The sequence below is a fragment of the Oryx dammah genome, unplaced genomic scaffold, assembly GCF_014754425.2.
Source record: "Oryx dammah isolate SB20612 unplaced genomic scaffold, SCBI_Odam_1.1 HiC_scaffold_19, whole genome shotgun sequence".
NCBI classification, from domain to species: domain Eukaryota; kingdom Metazoa; phylum Chordata; class Mammalia; order Artiodactyla; family Bovidae; genus Oryx; species Oryx dammah.
Window position 1 is genome coordinate 15,335,438 of NW_024070203.1, and position 22,393 is coordinate 15,357,830.

The following is a 22,393-nucleotide window of genomic DNA, read 5'->3' on the forward strand; positions in this document are numbered from 1 at the left end:
CGCCCGGCCCGGCCCGGCCGCCCCGCCGCCCCGCGGCCCCGGCCGGAGGAGACAGGTGAGCGGCCGGCCCGCTGCCCCGACCCCGCCGCACCTGGATGCCCGGCACCTGCCGCTGCCCACCCCCACTCGGCCCCCGCGCGGCCCCGGCCTCGAGCTCCGGGGCCGGCTCCCGGCCCGCTCCGGCATCCCTTCCACGGGGAGGAGGCCCCCCACGCCCCGGCCGAGAGCCTGCTCCCGCCCGCACAGCCGCCCCGGGCTTGGGCCCCTTCCCTTCTCCCCCCGGGGTGCACCTGCCCGTCTTCGTCTCCGTTCCTCCAACTCCCGCCCCAGCCTCCTGGAGCATCTTGGGCCCCTCCCCGCGGGGTGCGCCTTCCCCTGGACCCTGCCCCGGCCGCAGTCCTCGGCATCCCCCACCCCAGTCTTCTCGGGTTACTCTACCCGCAGGAAGCCTGGCGCCTCAGCCCCCTTGGTCCCGACCCTGCCCCGCGCCCTCGGCCTCACGTCGCCAACTTCTGAGTTCAGCCACTGTCCGCTCTGCCTGAAACCCTCCTGTCCCCGCACTCGCACGCCCTCAGCGGCCTCGCAGGGCGGCCACACTCGGGGCTGCCCCTGTGTTTTGTTTGTCTTACCTGCACCGTCCTCTGGTCTGCCCCTTTGAAGACACCTCCGTTCCCGCAGCCAAGCTGTGCCTGGGGAAGAGGGGCCAATGCCTCGGTACACCCAGGTCCAGCAGCCCCTGCCCTGCAGAAGTCCCCGCACGTTTGTCTGCATCTCTGCACCGCTCTCCCTTTCCCGTGCCGGCTGGCCTCCCAGAGCTCTTGAACTTAACCCGTTCCTCCCCAGGGTGTGTTGCTCTTGACTGGGCTGCGGGGGAACACCTTCCAGCAAAGGGCTTTTTCAGAGGAGGTATGTCAAAATGGGAGGGGTGGTGGTTTTAAAAAAACACAGCCTCCCGGTTAATCATTCATAGTGATTCTGGGGGGTGGGGTACATACTTGATCTCCTAGGGAGTGTGAGTTTTTTTTTCCTTTCTGAATGGGGGCACTGAGCCATCCAGCCCCATCGGTTTCCTCTGCTGACTCCAGCCAAAAGGGGCCTGGTCGCTCCTGGTTTTGGGGGCATCTCCTAGCCTGAGGCCTGGGAAGGGATGAGGGTTTAGAAGATGAGTGATTGAAGCCATCGTTGTAGGGTCAAACGATTGTCAGAATCGAAGCCTGCTGCTTCTGGGAAAAGCCAGGTCGATCTTCCGGGGTTCTGTGAGTGTGCTCTGCACTTCAGTGATAGGGTAAGGGGGAATCTTTCAGCTCTTATATTTTGCGCCTGTAGTAGGAGAAAAAGGAAGACGATAAAAAGCTGGAGGATTGGTGTATTACCCTGATGCGGTGTATTAAATGGCAGGGCATCCCAAAGAGTGACCCTAGCCGCCTTTAAAAATGAATACTTTCCTCAGTTTTCTGGTGGATCTGAATTATGTATTCAAAGAAACAGTAAGAATTTATTGAGTGCTCAAAAGGTTTTGCAGAATCCACTTGAAGGTGGGGAGGGGCAGCGGCTGTGGCCTGGAGCTGTGTAGGTCCTGGGTGGGAAGATCCTTGTGGCTGCAGAATGCTGGGTCTTCTGGAGTGGCAGGGAGGGAGGAGTCGGTTGTCTTAAAAATATGGAATTTCAGTCCCGTCCGGGCTAATTGATAAATCATGGGCAGCAGCTGTAAAGGAAAGTAGGGGCTAGTTTGAGACGCATTTGAAATGCATATTAGACCCTGAGTGGAAGGTGTGTGTGGCCTGGATGTCCCCCTGGGGAGGCTGCCCGGGGGTTCCGGGCCTGTGAGAGTGGGCCTGCTTCCCTGGCTGAGATGCGTGCTGCAGCCTCGGCCCGTGCCGCATTGGGAAAGCAGAGCAGAGATTGGACTGGGCGATCTCCAAGGTGCCTGGCAGTTTTTTAACATCCTGGGGCTCTTCCCTGCCCTCAGCACTGCTTGCTGGAGGTCGGGCAGGGGCGGGAGAAGCCTGGCAACAGGACCCTGGCCTCTCGGAGCCGGGAGAGCCCGCCCTGCAGGTCTGCGGGGGAGGAGGGGCTGCGGCAACGGCCGCTTGCTCCCCCATCCCCAGTGGAGGAGAGCACACACAGGCATTTTCAGGCTGCTTGGTGTTGGATTGGTTTTATCCGTGTTGTCAGAGGGACGGTAGGGAGGAGAGTGGATGGCCTCACTGGGGTCTGGGCTTTGCTGGCGTGTCCTGACCGCGGTGCCTGTTGGTCCCTGTCCCTCGTCTGCACCCTCTTGGCCGCTCCTGCTGTCCTGTGGGGCCCAGCAGCCCAGCCCGGCAGGGGTGGTTCGTGACTAACAGCCTGTCGGCCTGACTGGTGAGCGCAGTAGGTGGCAGACAACCCCAAATTGCAGTGCCCTCCCCGGGAACACCCCTGGCAGAGCCGTGTCTGTAATTTGTGGAGCCAGAACGCGCTGGAAGCCGAGTCCCCGCTAAGGACGGGCCAGGGTACTGCTCCACGCTCGCTTCCTCTGGTTTCCCAGATTTTCTTCTTTTTTAATCACAACATAATTCCGCTGATTAAGAGACACTCAGCAAAACCCCATTAGGAGGGTTGCCTTCATCTCCACGCCAGGAAACCTGAGAGCGTTTTAGCGCTGCAGAGTGGGAATCTGACCAGAGGGGAAAAGCCTCCCGGAGGAGGAGCAGCCATAGAGAAAGGAGGTGGGAGAGGACCCCCGGGAGCCCCAGGCCAGGCCCACCGCCCTTCCCCCACCCCTGCCCACACAAGGTCCCCTTGTTCAGATTAGCTTAGTTATCCCACCAAAACCAATGAACAAGGATCTTTTTAATGTGGAAGTTTCAAAATGAGTGGCTTTTTTTTTTTTTAAAGAGTATTAAATGCTAACCCTTTGTGAAGTAAGGCACTTCCAGCTAACTAGGAGATTGTGGACATTTGAACGTGTGCGCAAAGGAAGCTTCCCTGCCTGCATTCAGACCAGACTACACAGCCGTCATTTTCAACCCTCTGCCACTTAGGTAGTGGTGACCCTGGAAACGTTCACTGGGGGCCTCATAGTATTTGTGAAGCTGCTGCTTCGCCAAGTGACTTTCAGAGGAGGCATTTTAAGAAGATTAAGAGCCTCAGGCTTGCAGGGCTGCAGCGTGATTCCTGCTGTTCTCAGGGCAGCGACAGTGTTCCCCTCACACCCGGGTCGGTAGTAGCGCTGGGACACGGCCCGGACACTGGACACAGATGTGACACCCGGAAGTGCGGGTGGTAGTCTGTCTGGGTCCTCTGCTGAGCTCGCTCATCTTGGGGTAAGCATGCTGCTGCTACTAGAGATGGTGGGAAAGGAAACAGGTCCTCAGGGTTGGAGAGAAGGACTCTGAGTTCTCTTCTGCTAGTTTGGAACCTCAAGCGAAGACATGTCCCCAGAGTCCATAGCTGGGCCTGCAGGGAGCCCCCAAATGAGGGTGTGCACTGTGCCAGGCATTTTGCCCCCAGGTGCAGGGTTGGGGTGCTCGCTGTCCCAAAGTGGGATCCCCCCACAGCTGGAGGGTTTGCAGAGTCTTTTTGAGTCACTGTGCAAGGCTGCCCTGGCCTCACTCCCCCACTCTGCTGGCCCTGCGCCCAGGGGAGGGAGGCTTTGTTCCACCTGGGCCGATGTTGTTTGCCTCCTCCCAAACCTGTTGCAGGATTTCGCTGGCAGTGAGGGAAGCCGCATTCCTGAACCAGTGCCCGAGAGGCTCTTTATTGTGCTGCCTTCAAGAAGTACCTTACAGCCTGGGATTCTGTGTCAGCTGGTTTGCAGTTTTTGGAGTTTGCTGGAGGGTCTCTCCTGGGGCTTCACCCTTGAATCCTGGAGCTCGTTGAATTGGTTGGTGACCAAATTCTTCCCATTGGAAAGAAAGGAAGGTCTTGAGCGCAAAATCCATAGTAGACCCTTAGATAAAGAGGGATTGGAAGAGAGTGGATTCTGGTCTAGGTGTCGTGGTTGATGAGATTTTACATATAGATCTTCCTGCACAGTTTTAGACAAACAACATTTTAATCACCATTTTAGGAAAATACATTTATCCGAAAGAGGAGATGATTTTTGGTTTGGAAAGAGGAGTGTTTTTCCATCAGTTATTTTGAGGGGAGGGGTTTGAGGATGAAGTTGGGATGTGGACGGTGGGGGGATGGTGAGGGGGGCACCCGCTGAGGGGCTGGAAGGCAGCCCTCTCATCATTGCGATCACCTGTTAAGTTAGGAGTGCTTCAGAGTGACATTCCCTTAAAGCAGAGATCTTCAGACTTTCTTGCCCCTGTTCTGTGAAATAAAAAAACCTATGAGCACATTTTTAAGTTGCCGTCTAGACTTTTTCATTTAAAATAACTAAACACTCTAATGATCTGATAGCCCACCCTCACCCTTTGAAAAAAGGAGCATACTGTTTTTAACAGTTTTAACACATGTGTCTTCTTTTCTTCCTTATCTTGTGTGTTTGCTCCATTTTTCCTTGTGGAATTTTAATGTCATGCACTTTTATACTTGAAAGCCTTTTACTGATCATTCTTCACACTTCTCTGTCACCAGAGTATACCTAAACTGCAGTTTAAAACATTTCTGTGATCGTGAAGCTGTGTTAATCCGGAGGAAATTTTTTTAAAGTATTTATTTGCTTATGGCTGCATCTGTACACAGGCTCGGTGCTGTTTCTTTATGGTTGTGGTGAACATGCCCAGTAGTTGTGGCACATGGGCCCGGTTGCCTCACGGCACATGGGATCTTAGTTCCCTGACTAGGGATCAAACTCACACCCCCCACACCAGGAGGCGGATTCCCAACCACCAGGCAGGTGCCCCAGGAGAGATTTTCGTCACTGTAAATATCAGTACAAAATTGATTACAGAAGCAGAAATGTATTGCAGGTCTTGATAATTACTTGATAACTACACATAGGCAGAATGTGTCTTAAAGAGCTGGCTGGGTCCCTTTAAAGCGCCTCCATTAAAGGAATTATCCCCCTGTCCTTGAATGCCGGTACCCCCACTCCCAACAGGGACTGAGGAAGGGAGAGTGTGAAGGTGACCTTGGTGGCGGGGACCGTTAGACTTGACCACAGACAGGATAATGCTGAGGATCTGTGAACTCAGAGCCTCCCACACCCGAGAACCCTGAGGGCGCTTGGTGTTTGCACACGGGCTGTAGAGTGCTGCTCTGTCACCCAGCCGGCTTGGTGGATGGAGCGGCAGGCTATTGATGGTGGCTTCTGTGCTCCTCTGCGTGTGCCGGGATGTTTGACTGGGTGTTTCCTAGATGGACTATGTTAAAGGGCACAAGATGGTGCAGCTCATACACGAGTGTGTTTTGGTTAGTGACAATGCATTTTTATTTGGTTGGGTTAAAATGCAAGCCTGTGGACTAGTGCTGTGAGTTAAAGAGGTTTTTGCTCCCTCTGCAGGAATCCATCGGCCTACTCTGCCCGGCTCCCTTCTCGGGCCCAGGGAGAGTGTCAGCAGGGAGAAGAGTGTGCCCGCTGCTGGTCTCCAGGGTGAGGGCCCCTGGGCTGGGGGTGCAGAGGAGCCTGGCAGGTCGGGGTTTGGGAAGCAGGGCCTCACCCTAAGAAGTGGGTGGCGCTGGCATCAGTTTCCAGACCTTCCTCAGAGCTGCTTGAAGTCCAGGCTGGCTTTCCCCTAGGTGAGCCAGAGAAGCCCTCGAAACGTGAACATGTACTGTGTTTAGCCTAAAAGCCAGTTGACGTTAGATATGACAGCAAATTTAGTAATTCAGCAGATTGCTCTGCCTTCCCGCCCTGACCCAGAACAGGCTTTGGCTGGAGGCTGTAGAACGTTGTGTTGCGGGGCAGTCTGTGGCATAGGGGAGATTCCAGGTGACCAGGGTGTGCCGCTGCTGGTGTTCGTGCTGGGCAGGAGGCTGGCTGCTCTCCCAGCTCTGCGGACCCTGCTCATGTGGGCCAGCCTGCCGTCCCCCCGTCTCGCGTCCTCAGGCCCCGCCGTTAGCAATCCGCTTAGGAATGCTTCTCCTTGAACCTGGGCAACGCGTGTCCTCAGACCGTGAGGCCGAGCCTTGGTTTGTAGAGATAAGAGAAGGTAGGAGCGAGGCACGGCCCCATCTGGGGGTCCCGGGGTCCATCCCGGGAGTGAGGCGGTGGGCCAGGCCGTGCCGCCTCCCCCGCCCTGTGGAGACCCCTGTGCCCAGATCCACATTCACATCTTCTTGGCCGTTTGGGCCTCGGTACTAAAGGATTAGGGCCCTCGCCACAGGGGCTTAGAGGCTTGGGCTGCTCACGGGAAACCAGGGTGTCCAGGTGACCCCACACCGAGGGGTTCGGCATGCCTGTCCTGCTCAGAGAGCTGGGGTGCTGGCATCACCGTCGGGCTTCCTCGCATCACTTACAGTAAAAGCCGGCAGCTGGAATCTTCGCCTTCACACCCTGCACACCACCACCCTCTGCCGGAGGGAACCGGGCCTTCCAGGGTGTCCGGGGCTGCCCCCCCGCCCCCGAGCGCCCATTGCAGGCACCTGTGACTCGGTGCGAGGGGTGGGGGTGGGTTGTGGGGTTGAGGCCAGCATGTTCTTGGATTTGCCGGCATGGGGCTCAGCAAGCTTCGTGGGACAGGGCGGCTGAGGGAGGACTCAACGCTGTTTAAAACACTCGAGCTGGCTCATCCTCGAATTATTCAGACGTTGAAAGTGTTCTTAATTCTTAAGAGGATCGGGAGGGACCCTGTGCCGCTGTCTGCAGCAGAGACACGCTAGCGCCTGGTGCTGGTGCCAGCCCCGGCCGGGTGACCTTGGCCCAGCAGCCGCCCACCACTCGGAGCTCCAGCCCCTGTGTTAGGGCCTGGGGAGCATAATGCGGGTTTGTTCCTGGCACTTAGCAGGCCCTGAGGGCTGGGTCCTCCTGGGCGGAGCATTCGGCTCCTCCTCTAACCATGCGGCCAGGGCTGTGCTTGTGTAACAGAGAGGAGAAGGGGGCACACACAGAGAGGTCAAGCAGTTTACCCCGAGCCACACGGTAAGTGGCCAAGCCCGCAAGCTCACCTTGGGCCTCACCGATGAGGGTGCCAGGCCCAAGGTTTTGGATCCCCTGGGTGGCACCGTGAGCCGTGGGGGTGCAGGGCGCCTCCACCCATATGAATATACGTGTTTCTGGAAGTCTGGGGAATGTGACTTTCGCTCTCATGCTGTGACAGCGTTTGGAAAATATCAGTACATTTTCACAGGGCGAAACGCTTGTTGCTCACCAAATGCAGGTGAGAGTGGGGACCGTTTTCCCAGCGGGTGAACAGCGGTGGCGACACCGATGCTGTGAATGGAGAGGAGGCAGGAGCAGCGTCGGGGCAGGTGGGCTGGCTGCCACGGGCCAGGTCTCAGAGTTCGTCCCCGGCCGTAGGAGCCGCCTGTGCGGAGAGGCTGTGCGCGGATAAGAGCCCGTGAAAGGCGGTGGCTTGTGGTTGTGAAGGTCAGATAGGCCTTTGGTTCTGCCTTGAGCGGCAGGGAGCGTCTGGAGCCTGGAGCACTGGCTAGTTTCCACACCATTTGGGGAAAGTTTACCAGTTTTAACGTGGATTTCCTCATGGCCCCTTAGAACCTGTCCATCTGGGGTTATTACTGTCCGCCCAGCTCAGCCTGGGCTTGGAGCCCTTTAGCATATGTGGCCTGGGATCTCAGGCCTGCCCTGTGGCAGGCCAGCTCCGTGAGAGAGGGCTGGAGGACCGCTCCTGCTGCTCTGCCAACCCTGTTGGCTTTAGGCGGGAGTCCTCTATGTTCTTGACTTAAATGATCTGGGCAGGGGCAGCTGTAAGGCCACCACGTGGATTGTCTGGGGAGGAACCCGGACCCTCAGCGAGGCCATCCTGTGCACTGAGCCTGGTGGGCTCTCCTTAGTAGTCCTGATGAATGGGGGTCACCGGGTGGCAGTGATGTGTCCAGGCATCGCCCATCCTCTCTGAGTATTTGTGGGTGCTCCCAGCCCCTTAGAAGGGCCCCAGGCATCTTTATCAGGCGCCTGTGTGTGGGGACCATGGGCAGGTTCCGTGCAAGGTGCCACCTAGATTCGGAGGTAACTTCCGAATTTGCCGAGCACTCTGCACGGGAAGGTGCTGTCCCCACTTTATGGATGAGGAAACAGGCCTAGAGAGCTTAAGGAGTCCCTGTGGAGTTCTGTCTTCTGAGTGCCTCTGCTGGAAAGCGTACTAGGGACAGCGGGAAATGCAAAAGCTGTTCTCGTCTAAGCAGAGAGGCGAGAGCTGAAGAAGAGTACACAGACGAGACACAGTGCTGGCCGAACGCTCCAGGTGGTTATTACCATCTTCACCTGAGCCTGTTCAGGGAGGACTTCTCAGAAGTGGAGGCTCTTATGGCTGGCTCAGGAAGGAAGAGAGCCCAGCTGTCCGGGCATGAGGGTGCTGCTGTGGCTTTGCATGGTGGAGGTGGGATGGACCTCCAGCTGAGTCCACTTTAGTGACGACCCGCCTGGGTTGCCACAGAGACGTGCCGGGGGAGGAGGCCCCGCTAAGCCTTCATGGCATGGCCGGGAGGGGCCAGGGCATGGGGCATGGCGTGCTGCTGGCCAGCGTGGCATCCTTGGACTTCTCCAGTCCTCTTAGCCGAGGACAGATGCTCTGTGCCGTGGCCACCGCAGCGCAGCCCGTGGAAAGGAGCTGCCTTCAGCATGTGTACAGCGAGGCGCGTGGACTGGGCATGGAATGTCCGAGCCCCCTGCCCTGGTCAGTGCGCCCCCTCCCGCCCACCCAGCCGCTCTCCTGGCCTGGTGTCCTGGCTGCCCTCCTCAAGGTCCCTGTGTGCTCGCACTGTAGTGGGCCTCCCCCGACCCCCAGGCAGCTCAGGAGACTGGTTCAAGTTGAGGCTGCTCGGTGAGTCCCGTACTGTCCCCCGCGTCCCAGAGGGAAGATGGCGTTCTGTCTCTCTGCCCTGGATCCTGTCTCTCGGGCACAGGTCGGGGACTGGGAGGGGCTCTATCAGGCCCAGCCCTGGCTCAGGGCCGTTAATACTCACAGCTCCTGATAACATTTCAACTTAAAACAGTCTTTCAGTGGCTAGCCTCATTTTTCACGTGAGAAGTCCGTCTATTTAGGGACTGGCCATGGCTCCCCTAACTGAGAACCCCACACTCCCAGTTTAGCACAGCCCTTCTGAGAGCCTGGTGGGGGACGGTCATGGGAGTGAGCGGCTGGTTCCCGACTGGCTGACATGAGGGAGCAGGGTGGTGTCCGGGTTACCCTTATCATCCTGAGGCTTGGGAGGGCTGGAGGCTGGGGCTGTGTGCTCACGGGCTTAGGAAGTTAACGTCTTCCGTTTGGCAGTGGAGGGGGTGGGGGGTGTGTCACATCTGAGAACAGCTCAACTACTCAGGAGATGTAATCAGATACTGTTCCCCGGGCCCTTCATAGAGGGGCTGGAGCAGAGGCTGTGGCAGGTGGTGGCGTCTGGGAGGGTCCCTGGGTCTGCCAGGTCATCACCGCACATACGGCTGTCCCCACGACGGGCATTCTGGAGTTGTGGCTGGTCACTGGGGGCACTGGTGCTGATGCGTGCCCTTGCTGGAGAAGCTCCCCAGGGGCTCTGAGGGCCCTGACCGGGACTGGCAGGGGCCCTGTGTCCTGCCCGCCTGGCAGGCCAAGCCTGCCCCCCATCCCCTGCTGCCCCCGGAGACAGGTCCTTCACGACTGGCTCCCAAGGGAGCTGCCCTCATGCTGGGCACAGGCCGACAAGGGCTGTGACAGTGGGCAAAGGCAGGCAGGTAGTGGTAGCTTTGTAATGGGCGTTTGGGACCTGTGTCCAGTGACCCCCGACCTGACTGCTCACCCATGTTTTCAAGGGCGGAGGCAGGCCTGCGCCTGTTGGCCTGGTGGAATGCCTCGCTGCGGCAGGGTGCAAGGGAGACCCAAAGATGCTGGCCCATGGGCCCAGGGTCCTTCTGGTCAGAGTTTGGCCTGGCTGAATCTTATTTTTACCACAATCTAGTCTTAAGCCCCAAACCAGGATTTTTCAACTTTTTTTCAAACCATTCTTTTTTTTTTTTTTTTGCGCATTTCCGCCCCAGGAAGATCTTGTCTGGATTCACACTTTTTTTTTTTAATTGCAAGGCTTTTATGCGTGCAATGTGCCTTTCCCAGCATAACTGCGCTCCCCTGACATCCCTGGAAGTTCAGCCCCAAGGGATCACACGAGGCCCGCTGCCGCGGGCCTCCATCTCATGCTCTGTAGAGCAAGTGCCGTGTGTTTGTGCTCCATCTCATGCTCTGTAGAGCAAGTGCCGTGTGTTTCTTCCATGTTGTAGATGCGACACCAGTAGGCGAGCTGCTCTTTTACATTAAGCAGGGCCTGCATGTTCGGTTTCCATGGACTTGCCGTTCAGCTCCATTTTCCTCGCTCTGACCAGAGTGGCCGCACGCCTGGGAGCCCAGTGCCGGGTTCTGGTGTCTCGGATGGACTCCGGGTCCTGAGGGCACCCAGACAGCCCAGATTTGCCTACACTGCCTGCTTACTGTCTTGCTTCCGAGGGTCAGTTTCAAGGCTAAAGCGTTTTAGCTGGTTTTAGAAAAGGCAGAGGAACCAGAGATCAAATTGCCAACATCCGATGGACCATGGAAAAAGCAAGAGAGCTCCAGAAAAACATCTATTTCTGCTTTATTGACTATGCCAAAGCCTTTGACTATGTGGATCACAATAAACTGTGGAAAATTCTGAAAGAGATGGGAATACCAGACCATCTGACCTGCCTCTTGAGAAATCTGTATGCAGGTCAGAAAGCAACAGTTAGAACTGGACATGGAACAACAGACTGGTTCCAAATAGGAAAAGGAGTACGTCAAGGCTGTATATTGTCACCCTGCTTATTTAACTTATATGCAGAGTACATCGTGAGAAATGCTGGGCTGGAAGAAACACAAGCTGGAATCAAGATTGCTGGGAGAAATATCAATAACCTCAGATATACAGATGACACCACCCTTATGGCAGAAAGTGAAGAGGAACTAAAAAGCCTCTTGAAAGTGAAAGAGGAGAGTGAAAAAGTTGGCTTAAAGCTCAACATTCAGAAAACAAAGATCATGGCGTCTGGTCCCATCACTTCATGGGAAATAGATGGGGAAACAGTGGAAACAATGTCAGACTTTATTTTGGGGGGCTCCAGAATCACTGCAGATGGTGACTGCAGCCATGAAATTAAAAGACGCTTATTCCTTGGAAGAAAAGTTATGACCGACCTAGATGGCATATTTAAAAGTAGAGACATTACTTTGCCAACAAAGGTCCGTCTTGTCAAGGCTACGGTTTTTCCAGTGGTCATGTATGGATGCGAGAGTTGGACTGTGAAGAAGGCTGAGTGCCAAAGAATTGATGCTTTTGAACTGTGGTGTTGGAGAAGACTCTTGAGAGTCCCTTGGACTGCAAGGAGATCCAACCAGTCCATTCTGAAGGAGATCAGCCCTGGGATTTCTTTGGAGGAAATGATGCTAAAGCTGAAACTCCAGTACTTTGGCCACCTCATGCGAAGAGTTGACTCATTGGAAAAGACTCTAATGCTGGGAGGGATTGGGGGCAGGAGGAGAAGGGGACGACCAAGGATGAGATGGCTGGATGGCATCACAGACTCGATGGACGTGAGTCTGAGTGAACTCCGGGAGTTGGTAATGGACAGGGAAGCCTGGCATGCTGCGATTCATGGGGTCGCAAAGAGTCGGACACGACTGAGCGACTGAACTGAACTGAACTGATGATCAATTGACCAAGCATTTCAGAGTCCCTCCTTCGTACTTATGTGGAGGTCGCAGGGATTGCCAGTTCCGACGCCCTGGGGTGATGGCAGGTGGGTGGTCTGGCTGCATCTGTCTCATCCTGCTGGTGGTGGGGAGCAGGTGGCATCCACAGGCAGAGCCAGGGGAGTTAGGTCCATATGGGGGGGCAGGTGGGGCTCAGGGACACAGCAGTGGGGGTGACACCCCATCCCGGGCCTGGCCGCCACTGGGAGCCTTCCACCCATGGGCCCCAGGGGCGCCGGGTGGAGCAGTGAGCAGGCCACACGAGGGGAAGAATCTGTTGGAGATAGGGTGGTCTTCCACAGAGGGGCCTGGTCAAGCTGCAGTGACAGGTCAGCGCGGGCACCTGCCTGCAGGACCAGCTTCCTGCCGCCTGCTGTCCGAGTGGGAGCTGACAGCTGTGGGCTTACAGTGGTTTGGGTTCTGGGCGGCGTCCTGAGCAGCCCAGGTCAAGTGGGTTTGGGGCTTCAGGCCACGTCCTCCTTCCCCAGGGCTACAGGCGGGCTCTGCCCCTCATCTGCAGGGCAGCCTTGAAACACCTTGAGGGCAGCTTGAGCCCCGTGATGCGTGTGCTCGGGCCTGATGCGTGTGCACCGGCAGCACGGTGAGAGGCTGGATGAGGGAAGAAAGCCTGGCCTGGGTCGGCTCGGAACTGGGGGTGCAGCTCCTGGCAGACGGCCTGGAGCCGGGCACGGAAGGAGGAGCCAGACCGTGTCTGAGGGAGACGGTGATGCCCAGACTCCTCGTTTGAAGTCGGCGTACAGATTAGATTAGAGTGTTATCTGGAGTATGGGTTGTGTTTGGTTATGAAACGTGAGACCCACGTTTTGCTGACCTGTTTTTTTCCTCACTCATCCCTCCCCAGCTCTGTCCTGGGTTACTTTTCCAAATGAATGAGCTAATACAACATACAGAAGGTTCAAAACAAGCTCATTATCACCCTGGCAAGCCAACTACATAACATTTACTCAGGACTCCTCTGCAGGCGTCAAGGCTTACTGGGCTGACTTTATTTCGTCTGATAGAATGATAGTCGTTTTACTTGCAGTGGTTTGTACTTTTGTCGGCTCCTTTAGGATCAACTCTAGAAATGGTGGTTTGATCTTTACTTTTTGCTATCACCATGTCTGTGTGTCTCATAGAGTGCCCAGCTCTGCAACAGTCAGGGCTGGCCCTTGTTGGTTTCTGTTTCATCTGCCTTTTGTTTGTTTGAGCCTGAATTGCTCAACTACATTCTAAAGGAAATTACAGAAGGAAGGACTGACCTTAAAAAGTTATGATGTAACAGCCATATCACAGCAACAGTGCCCCTGACTGGTTGAGTAACCGCATGTACGCCCTGCTCCCTGTTCCCCAGCCAGGGTGGTTCTCTATCCAGTTGGGTCATGGATCCTCTGAGACTGCTGAACGCTATGGACCTCCTTCTCACAAAAATGTGGAAACACCATCTTACCTGTGCGCTAGGGGGTACTCACGGCTCTCCTGGCCAAAAGACCGTCTCTGGAGCCAGGTCAAGGACCCGCTGGGTGGGCTGCCTGCTTGTCTCCTGGAGTGGCTAGCTCTGGCCCTGGGCTGGAGATCAGCCCCAGGTGATGGCTGGCGGTGTTTCCCAGCTGCCGTGACGGGGATGAGCAGCGACTGCCCGTCCGACTCAGGCATCCATCCCAGGCCCTGGAGAGCCTGGAAGCTGTGGGCAGAGTGCCTGCCAGGGATGCTGTCGTGCCCGTGACGTTAGGATGCTCCAGTTTACTTTGTGGGGAATGTAGGGTAGTTAAAATTAGCCGCGAGAGCCTCCGAGAGTCAAGGTTGTCCAAGAGCGTTGAGCAATGTCACATTGAGATCAGGCTCGGGGTGGTGGGTGGAATTCCCAGCCAAGCCGCAGTGGAAGGATCAGGCCTGCAGCTGCAGCTCGCAGGGGCCCTGGTGTCAGCACCGAGAAGGTCTCAGGGGCACGGGGTTAGATCTCTGGTTGTGCTGCCCCTGATGTGGTTACCCTAGAGCCAGATGTGTGTCATGGCTTGGGGAGCGGGCCCCCTGCACCTGCAGGTTCCCCGTACATGGATCCCCAGGGCGGCTGCGTCGTGCAGTCTCACAGTGTGAGGGACTCGAGGACCTGTGGGGAGTCCTGGGTAGAACAGTACGCTCTGTCTTTCGTGTGTGTGTGTTAAACAATGTATATAGCATTGTTTATCTAAGTGCATACTGTAACATACTACAGCACACATAATTACACGTATGTAATGTGTATGACAGTCTACTATCGTAACGTGTATTTTATTTCAAGTTCCTTGGGATGTGTAGGGTTCTAGTTGCCCCACCAGCTCCTTTTCATTGATGACATGAGGGACAGGGTGTTTCTTAGGGCCGTGATGGAGGGTCGAAGCTACAGTGCCAGGCGTCCACTGGGCCTGCTTGGCGGGCTCCCGATTCAGAGGAATGGGGGGCGGCCTCCTCCACTCTGAGTCTGTTTCCCTGACAGAATAGGAGGGCCTGGGGTGTTCTGCAGCCTTCCCCGTGGGCCTCCTCCAGGCCCCCTCTGCAGAGGGACCCCTCTGGTCTCTGGCACACGGCCACTTAGTTCCTCTGGAGACAGGCCATGTGATCCTTTCCAGCCCAGCTCCTTTCAGCTGGGCAAACCCGGAATCCCCCCCGCTTACAGCACCGCCTCTTCATGCTCTTCAGATACAGAGCGCACAGCCGTCCCTGATCATTCTCAGCAATCTGCTACCCCATCTCCGGCCCTGAAGATTAGAGTCCCGTCCTCATGGGAAGCCACGAGGCACAGCACGTCTCTGCGACTTTATGCTCCACTCTAATGGTTGTCTGTCCTGTGTAAAAGGTGAAGCTGAGGTTGTTTTGAACTAAAGACTTTTGATTGGGCCAGGTTTCAAATTCCGCCTGGAAAGGAACCAGCCCACCTGGCCCTCTCCTCCCGCCTGGCCCTCTCCTCCCACCCGGCCCACCCTGTGAGCTGCCGGTCTCCGCGACCACCTGACCCCTGCTTTTGGGGGAGGGTTCCCACGAAAAAGCAAGACCAGAATGGGGCTCTGGCCTCTCCCCGCCAGTTCCCGTTCATTTTCCCAGCCCAGCAGCGACACTGTTGACAGACTCAAGACAGCGCTGGGACACAGTATCGCCATCTGGGCTGCTGTTTGTCCCCCTGAGGGCCCAGCAGTCACCATCCTGCAGCTTCTGGGCAAGCAACCTAGTGCCTCAGTTTTCCCATCTGCAAACTGGGGCTAAGAACGGTGTTCACCGCATTGGACTGTTGCAAGGACAGAGCGAGCTCACACACACAAAGCGCCATGAACAGTAGTTGGCACCTAGGAGGTCCGCTCAGAGTTTCAGCTGCCGTGACGCGCCCACACGAAGCATGAGGATGCAGTGCCAGGGAGAGGCTTGGCGGCTCCCGGGAGGGAGGGACGCACTCCAGTGGGAGATGGGACCTCCCGGGCCCGTGCACGCCCGAGTCGGGGAGGGAACGCGTGCCATCGTGCAGGGCAGAGCCAGCACCACCGAGCGTGGGGCCGTGTGGCTGGGCAGGAGGCTGGCAGGGGCCAGCAGCTGGGCTGGCCCAGCGTGTTTGGCCGCGTGTCCTGGCCGGGGCCGTGGAGTCAGGCGGCATGTGAACAGAAGCGTGTGCAGGTGGACGTGCCACTGTCCGCTGTGTCCCCTGAGCTGGGCCACAAGCATGGGGTTGGGTCTGTGAGCACGGGAGGGGGTGGCGCAGTGTGCGGACCAAGGGGCTCACCCCGCCTGGGACCCTGCGGGCAGCGGCCAGCTGGTGCCTAGAGGCGCCCAGGCTGCTGCCAGCCTGACTCCCTGGCCCAGCGTGAGCCCGCTGCAGTCCTCGGGGAGGGTGGTGTGGTGAGTCGCACAGTGAGCCTTTTATGGTCTGAACTTTCTTCTCTCTTTTTTTGGGGGGGGCGGCCACAAGTGCCCAGCATGTGGGTTCTCTGACCAGGCATTGAACCCACGCCCCCCTGCAGTGGAAGCACTGGACAAGTTCCCCAAAGTGTTTTCTTGATAGACTTAACCAGATGCCCCAAAGAATAACTTCTTTAACCAAATACATAATTTTCCTATTTGTAGTTAACTGCCTTTAATTGGCTGTTGTGCCAGCCCGGCCATCCTTCCACTCCCAAGGATGCTCCGTGCTCCCTGGGGGACATTGGGTAATGCAGGCGCACCATGAAGGGTTCTCCAGGGGGCTAGCCCTGGGGGGCTCAGTGGGCCTTGGAGGAGGGAGGGTGGTTCTGGGGGCGGTGCGCAGCCGGCTCTCCTGGCCCTGCTGGTTGCTGGCTCCCTTGTGCAAACACCGCCATGCCTCCAGGTGACCTCACCTGTCAGCCGTCAGGGCAGCTGAGTCATGACGCTGTAAATATCCGCCAGGGCAGGTTTGTAGCTGCGGTTATGTCTTCTCCCTTTTAAAATTAGTCTTGAGGAGAGAGTAAGGTGGTGTGCTGAGTTTCTCGCTCATCATTTACAGGCTTCCCGCAGGCCCTGCAGGCCTTTGTCCTTCGATGGCAGTGCCCTTGGTATGCGGTTCTGAACGGGATCAGAGCTGGTGGCCATGGGGGAGGAGGGACAGTGCCCGCAGCCTGGAGCAGCAGCGGCCAGCTCAGGTCAGGCAGTGGTCCTGGGTCCCCGTCTGCCCTGTGCCTCTCTGCTGTTCTCGGTGTCCAGGGACGGATGCTGACCTTACGAGCGGCACCCCACCCCTGGCAGCTGGCCAGGAGATGCCTTCACAGGGCCAGCCGCACCCAGGTATGAGTGCTCTGTGAAAGGCAGTTGCTTCTGTTTGCTGGGGGCAGGTGTGCACATGGGGAAGACAGCAGTGTCGAGGCAGGGCTGCTGCTAAGGGGACAGCGGGGTCTCCTGGGCCTGCTTTTGCGGGGATAGTGGACAGGAACCGGGTCCGCTGCAGATGCGTGCAGTCACTGCATTGCGACCGATCAGAAACGCTCGCTCGGGAACGGTGACTTATTCTATTTATGTTTACCTTATTCTGGAAAGGCTTTAAGCTGGCTTGCATGCATGCATGCTAAGTCGCTTCAGTCGTGTCCTACTCTGTGCAACCCCATAGACAGCAGCCCACCAGGCTCCTCTGTCCACGGGATTCTCCAGGCAAGAGCACTGGAGTGGGCTGCCGTGTCCTCCGAGTTTAGGAATCTGTAAAGGTGCAGTGAGGTACATTTGCAGCTTGCGTGCTTATGTGTCCCGCTATAGTCTGTTTCCAGTGAGTGCACGTGGAGGCTGCCCCCTACCCCAGCCTAGGAGCTCCCCGGGAGTGCAGGGGGGCATTTGCCACTAGCCTCTGCAGGTCCTCCTTGTCTGTGCCCAAGCCCCATCTTTCTGGCCCAGAGTTGAAAGCCAGAGGGACCATAAGCTCAGACTCCTGCCTCCCTGGGCTGGGAGGGCGCACAGCCAAAGGGCCGGAGCCAAGCTGGGCTCCCTTGTGCCTTTGAGGCAGCGTTCATTCAGGAGAAACCCAGAGGGAGGGCCCCCTGGGTCTCCCCACCCACCTTCCCCCACGTGACAACCCCCGCCCCTTCAGGCGGCCTCAGGTGTGTCCTGGGACGCTGTGGACACCCAACTTGTGGACTGATGTCAGGGGCTGAAAAGCCCTCTCACTGGTTCTAGAAGTGTTGCTCAAACTCAAGATTGAGCGTCTTCAGAGACCGTTTGGGGAAGACAGAAATCTCACAACTGCACGCATCCTGGGCTCCGTTGGGTGGGCCACAGGGAGTATGCACAAGCCCATGCGCTTGGTGCTGTTCCTCTGCCTCTGCAGCGGTCAGTGCCAGCCTCTGTCTCGAACTTCCCCCGTGTGCCCGTCCTGGGGAGCACTGTCAGTGAACGTGGGCACACAGGGCGCCGAGGGGACGCAGGCTAGCAGGTTGGAGCGGAAGGCTGGCGGCTTCGTGGGCTTCACGCCCTGGGAGCGAGTCCTCTGAAGTGGGTCCTTGTGCACAACACCAGGATGCGGGTCTGGGCCGCGCAGTGGGCCTGTCACCCTGGATGGGGCAGCTGGTGACCCTGGAGTGAAGGGTTGACAGACATGGGAACTGCCTGTGCAGCAGCCCTGTCCGTGAGACTGTGGCTCTGAGCTCACGGTGATAGATGGGTCCCTGACCCAGGAAGGCCTGTTGAGATGTTGGGGTGTCAGGCGTGGTCCCAGCGGCTGCTGTTACAGAAGCCATCGGGCCAAGGTCCCACAGGTGGGGGAGGCGGGGACCCACGGTCCCTTGTCCGTTGCTGGACCCCCAGGGATGGTGAGCTTGCGCTTGGAGGGAGCCTCCTGGGGTGGGGGACACCTGCTGTGGAGCCAGGCTGACGCTGAGTCCTACTTACCACCCATTTCTGGTTCTGCCTCTCCGGTCACCTGTTCTCTGCAGTTGTCCTGGCAGGGGGTCAGTGCCCAGGGTGGACACCCCGGATGGCTGCAGCTGAAAGGGTGCTGACTCTCTCCTCTGTGAGGCCCCTGGGGACAAAGACGAGCCCCTGGGCCTGGGCGGGGGCTGCGCCCAGGAGGACCTGCTGGAGGGAGCAAGAAGCTTCCTGAGTCTTGGGGCTTCACAAGACTTGGACGAGCACAGGCCAACTTGGCGTTGGATTACGCTTTTATCCCCCAGGAGAGAAACCAAATAAACAGAATAGAGTTACTTCGGGCCCCTGGCCAAACGAGACATATTTTGGATCTGGTGACCTTTTTCTTTGGGTCACTAATCACTGGAGAAGGTTTTGACCGTATTCCATTTCAGAATAGGAAGAACAGCTTATTTTTCAGAGTGGCAAATAAGGAAAAGAATGAAAGTATCTCGGAGTCTCTGTTTCCAGAGGCTCCCCCGGGAGGAACATTTTTATAGATACCACACGTCCTCGCCAGCCCTGGCCAACTTTCTGTCCCGGCGTGCCGGGGTGTGTCGTGAGCCGGCCGGCGCCTAGGAGGCCGGCACCTGCCCACGTCCCGTGCGGCCACATCGGGGCCCCACGCTGGTCGCCCAGCTCTCCTGGGATCTTCATAGGTCACGAGCCTCAGCATTTTCGCGGCTGCCCTGCAGAAAGCCACCATGGTCACTGGGTCCCAGAGCACTTGTGGCTGTAGTCAGAGCCGGGGGCGGCGGTGTGGCGTCAGCCCTCGTCAAGGCCGCTGGAGACGCCCCACCACCGCCTTCCTTGGCCTCGAGACCTGGCTCAGGCGCAGGCAGCACGTGCGTGACCGTACAGCGGAGGTGCTGCCTTGCGTGGACACATGGGCTGGGCAAGGGCTGGGCGCCACCGCCAAGCGCCGTGGCCCTTCCTCCTGGCTACCTTGACCTCGTGCTGCCACCGGGGTTGTACCTGAGTGTAAGTCCCTGTCTGCGTTGCCGCCTCTCCCTGTGCCTTTAAGCTATGGAGAGGTCGCCCAGGAGGACCCCTGTGGCCAAGCACCGAGGGGACGAAGCCCCCTTTGGCTGGGGCTGCGGAATTGCCCTAAATGCCTAGGCAGACTTGGAGCTGGTGTCGACCCGGCAATTCTGGAGAACCCAAGACCTTCTCGGTGTCCTCGTTTGTCTCTCCTGCTGCCCGCCTCTCCCGTGTGTCCCGGGGCACCGGTCCTAGGACGCTGCACGAGAAGCCCGAGGGGGCCCAAAACCTGGGGCTGGCGGGGGATGGGGTGACTTAGACCTCAGCCTGTTCAGAGGGGTCCGCTGCTCGCTTCTCAAAGGGATAAGCACTCAGTGCCTCCAGCTCTTCTCAGCACAGAGACTCATGGTGTCCTTGGGGGTCATGGGCTTGGCTCCCCACACCCACAAGGCTCTGCATACAGCTCAGGACACTGGAGGGTCATTTAGTGGTGAGGTTTTGGGGTTTGGATGTAGCAAACTGTAAAATAACAGCTCAGGTGGCTTATCAATGGTGCCCGGTACCAGCCACCTGGTGCTGGGCCCACGCGGAGCCAGTTTGCACTGCCGGGGCAGCCCTGCTGGGCTGGGCGTGGCCACCTGGACTGGGGTGGAAGCCGCTCATCCCCGCCTCACCCAGCTTGTGCCACTTGCAGGGAGCCCTGGGGCCTGAGGAGGCGCGGAGACTAGCACCGGCCCCAGAGCTGCGGCCGCATGTCCGGACTCCAGCCACAGGTCCCAGGTTGCACAGTGTGCGCCGCGCCATGGATCTGTCCTGGCCAAGACAGGCGAGCATGCGGGTCAGGCGCAGAGCCCTCCTGTGGGCCAGTGCACGTGTGGGTGTCCCTGTGAGGGGCCGGGAGAAGGGACAGGATGGTGGAGGCGGGGAGCCCCTGCCCTGTGGCAGCCACGGCTAAGACCTCCAGCCCTGTCGCCTGTGGCTCCTGGCAGGCGGGCAGCATGGATAAAGGCTCCCTTCTGGTCTCGGCCAGGTCCCTTCCCTCCAGGCACCTGAAAGCAGGGGTGAGAGGGTCAGAGGGAGCCCCTCGGCCAGCTGGCAAGCTGCCTGCCCCGCTCTCCTGTTTTCTGAGCCCGCCCCTCCTCAAGGGTCATCCCAGGGTCGCCCTAGCGGCAGGCAGGTACCAGGCAGGGGAGGTGTGGTCAGCTGCTCCGTGCCTGCCTTTACAGAGAGAAGCTGCACTTGGTTCTGATAACCAAGTAGAATCCTTAATCTAAATTTATGCTTCTATAATAACTTTATCACTTTCAGTGACAACGCTAGGTCAAAATCCTCATAAAGCCAATGGTGTCGTCATTGTTAGAGCACCCTCTTGTTCTTCTGGGCCGTTCACGCCCAGAGTAGAGCCTGTCCAGTAGCTCAGATTCTCAGGGAGCTGGTTCCTGGTGTTGGGTGGTTGGGGTCCTTAGGACTGAGTACCTGCCCAGCGCATCCCCTGCCACACACGTGGCGGGGGGTTTCCAGAACTGTCCTCACGGCCCGGAGGCCTGCGTTGCTGCAGCGTGGGGGCTGCGGATGGAGGCTGCACACGTGCCTCAGGCCTGGCACCCACGTCTCCGCTCCGTTTCCCACCTCGAGGTTGGAAGCTCAGCTGCTTCCAGGGTACTTGGACTCACGGGATGCTGACCCCCTCTATCTGTGCAGAGCCTGCCCTGCTGTATCTCGGAAGCATGGCGTCCCAGGAGCCAGGATGTCGGGGTCCAGGTCTGGGGGACCCTGGCTGAGTCTTCTTCCCCACTGGGTTCGGGGAGCCCTTCTCCTCGAGCCGCCCGCTTGCCGCAAGGCTCTCGTCTCCCCTCACGGGCTCCCCTGGGCGGCAACTGCTGTTGTGACTTGGCATCCCATCCCCACTGAGTGGCACACTGACATACTAGACGTAAAGCTACCCAGATGAAGTCAAGGTGAGGGGCAGTCTGGAGCCGGTCATGGGCCTGGCCGTCTGGGTGTCACCCTCTGGGCCCACCGTCCCCCTGCTGCCTGCATCTGGTCACCAGGAGACTTACCTGTCTGTCAAGAAATCAAATTTAAATCAGATTTGAGCAGGAACGCTCCTTGTTCGCTTTCATCCCAACCATTGTCTTAAAATCTCCTTTTAATTAACTCTGTTTCCCAGTTCTTTTCTGCCTGCTGGGTTGTTTGCTTGAGCGCCTGGCACTGTACCCCTGATCAGGAACCACAGTCCTGCCCTCCTGTGCCTGGTGGCCCAGGATGGGTGGGCAGGGACCCTGGGGCCTGGGGACCCGGGGCAAGGCGACTTGCTCCCCTCCAGCTGCTGCTGTTCCTTCTTTTTTTCCTTTGTAAAACTGCTTCTTTGGCATCTTTCACTTCTCATGTAGGCAAGTCCCGAGCTAATATTTATCCTGTGAAGTATCTCAAAAATGCTGGAGGGCAAGTTATTTGCAGAGAGCTTTATCAGTCTTTGAAAGAGAGTCATTGTTACATTGATAAACTGAGGCACTGCTTACAATAGCCAGATTGTGTTTGAACTTGCAACCTTTAATGCAACAGTTAGTTTTTGTTAACAGATGGAATCGTGTTGGCTGTTCTGGTAAAGAGGGCTTTATCCTTGTGTTTTTTGTCTGTCACTGGCATGCACTGGGAGAGGGGAGACCTGGCGCCCAGAACTGGTTTTGTAATACGTTCAGGTGTTACTCGTTTTATGATTGGCAGGCTTTTCAGGAACGCGGACTTTGTACATGGAGCTCTCGGTTTTTATGAATCGTCCCTTTAAAAGTGGAGGTGCTGCCTTTCAGAGGGAAAGCTGCCTCACCATGCAGTCTTCAAAGACTCAGCAGTGTGCAGGAAATAAAAAATGATAGGTGTAACAAGAATGTGCAGAAGGTGGTGTTATTTATGTGTGGTCAGGAGGTTTCAGGTCTAAAGGAAAACACTCTGACAATGAACTAAGAACTTTCCTGAGGCCATTATTTTTTCAGTGGAAGAAGTGGCTTCCTGGGTCTTCTCTGGAGCCCGCTTCCCTACATGGCAGCCCCTCTCGACTCTGAGTGTCCAGGTAGGAGGTGGGGAAGTCCTCTGGGGGTGGAAGGATGTCCAGGGCCTTAGCACCAAGCACCCTCGAGTTCATGCCCCTGCCTCCTGCCCAGGGGTCTGGGGTGGAGGTGAGTGCTGCGGCTTCTGTACAGGGACAGACGTGGGGACTCCCGTGTGGCTCTGATGAGAGGCAGGTCCAGAGGCGAGTTAAACCT

General features: G+C 57.4%; 1 protein-coding gene across 2 annotated transcripts in view; it reads left to right on the forward strand.

The window, feature by feature from the left end:
• Window positions 1-585: 585 nt before the first annotated feature.
• SLC45A4 (solute carrier family 45 member 4) overlaps window positions 586-22,393 on the forward strand; it is a 67,532-nt gene continuing 45,724 nt past the window's right edge. Inside the window, exon 1 of one of the 2 annotated variants that reach the window (XM_040261712.1) lies at window positions 586-906. The gene's annotated coding sequence lies outside the window, so the exon portion shown is untranslated. The remainder of the gene's footprint in view (window positions 907-22,393) is intronic. The other variant, XM_040261713.1, reaches the window with a different exon arrangement.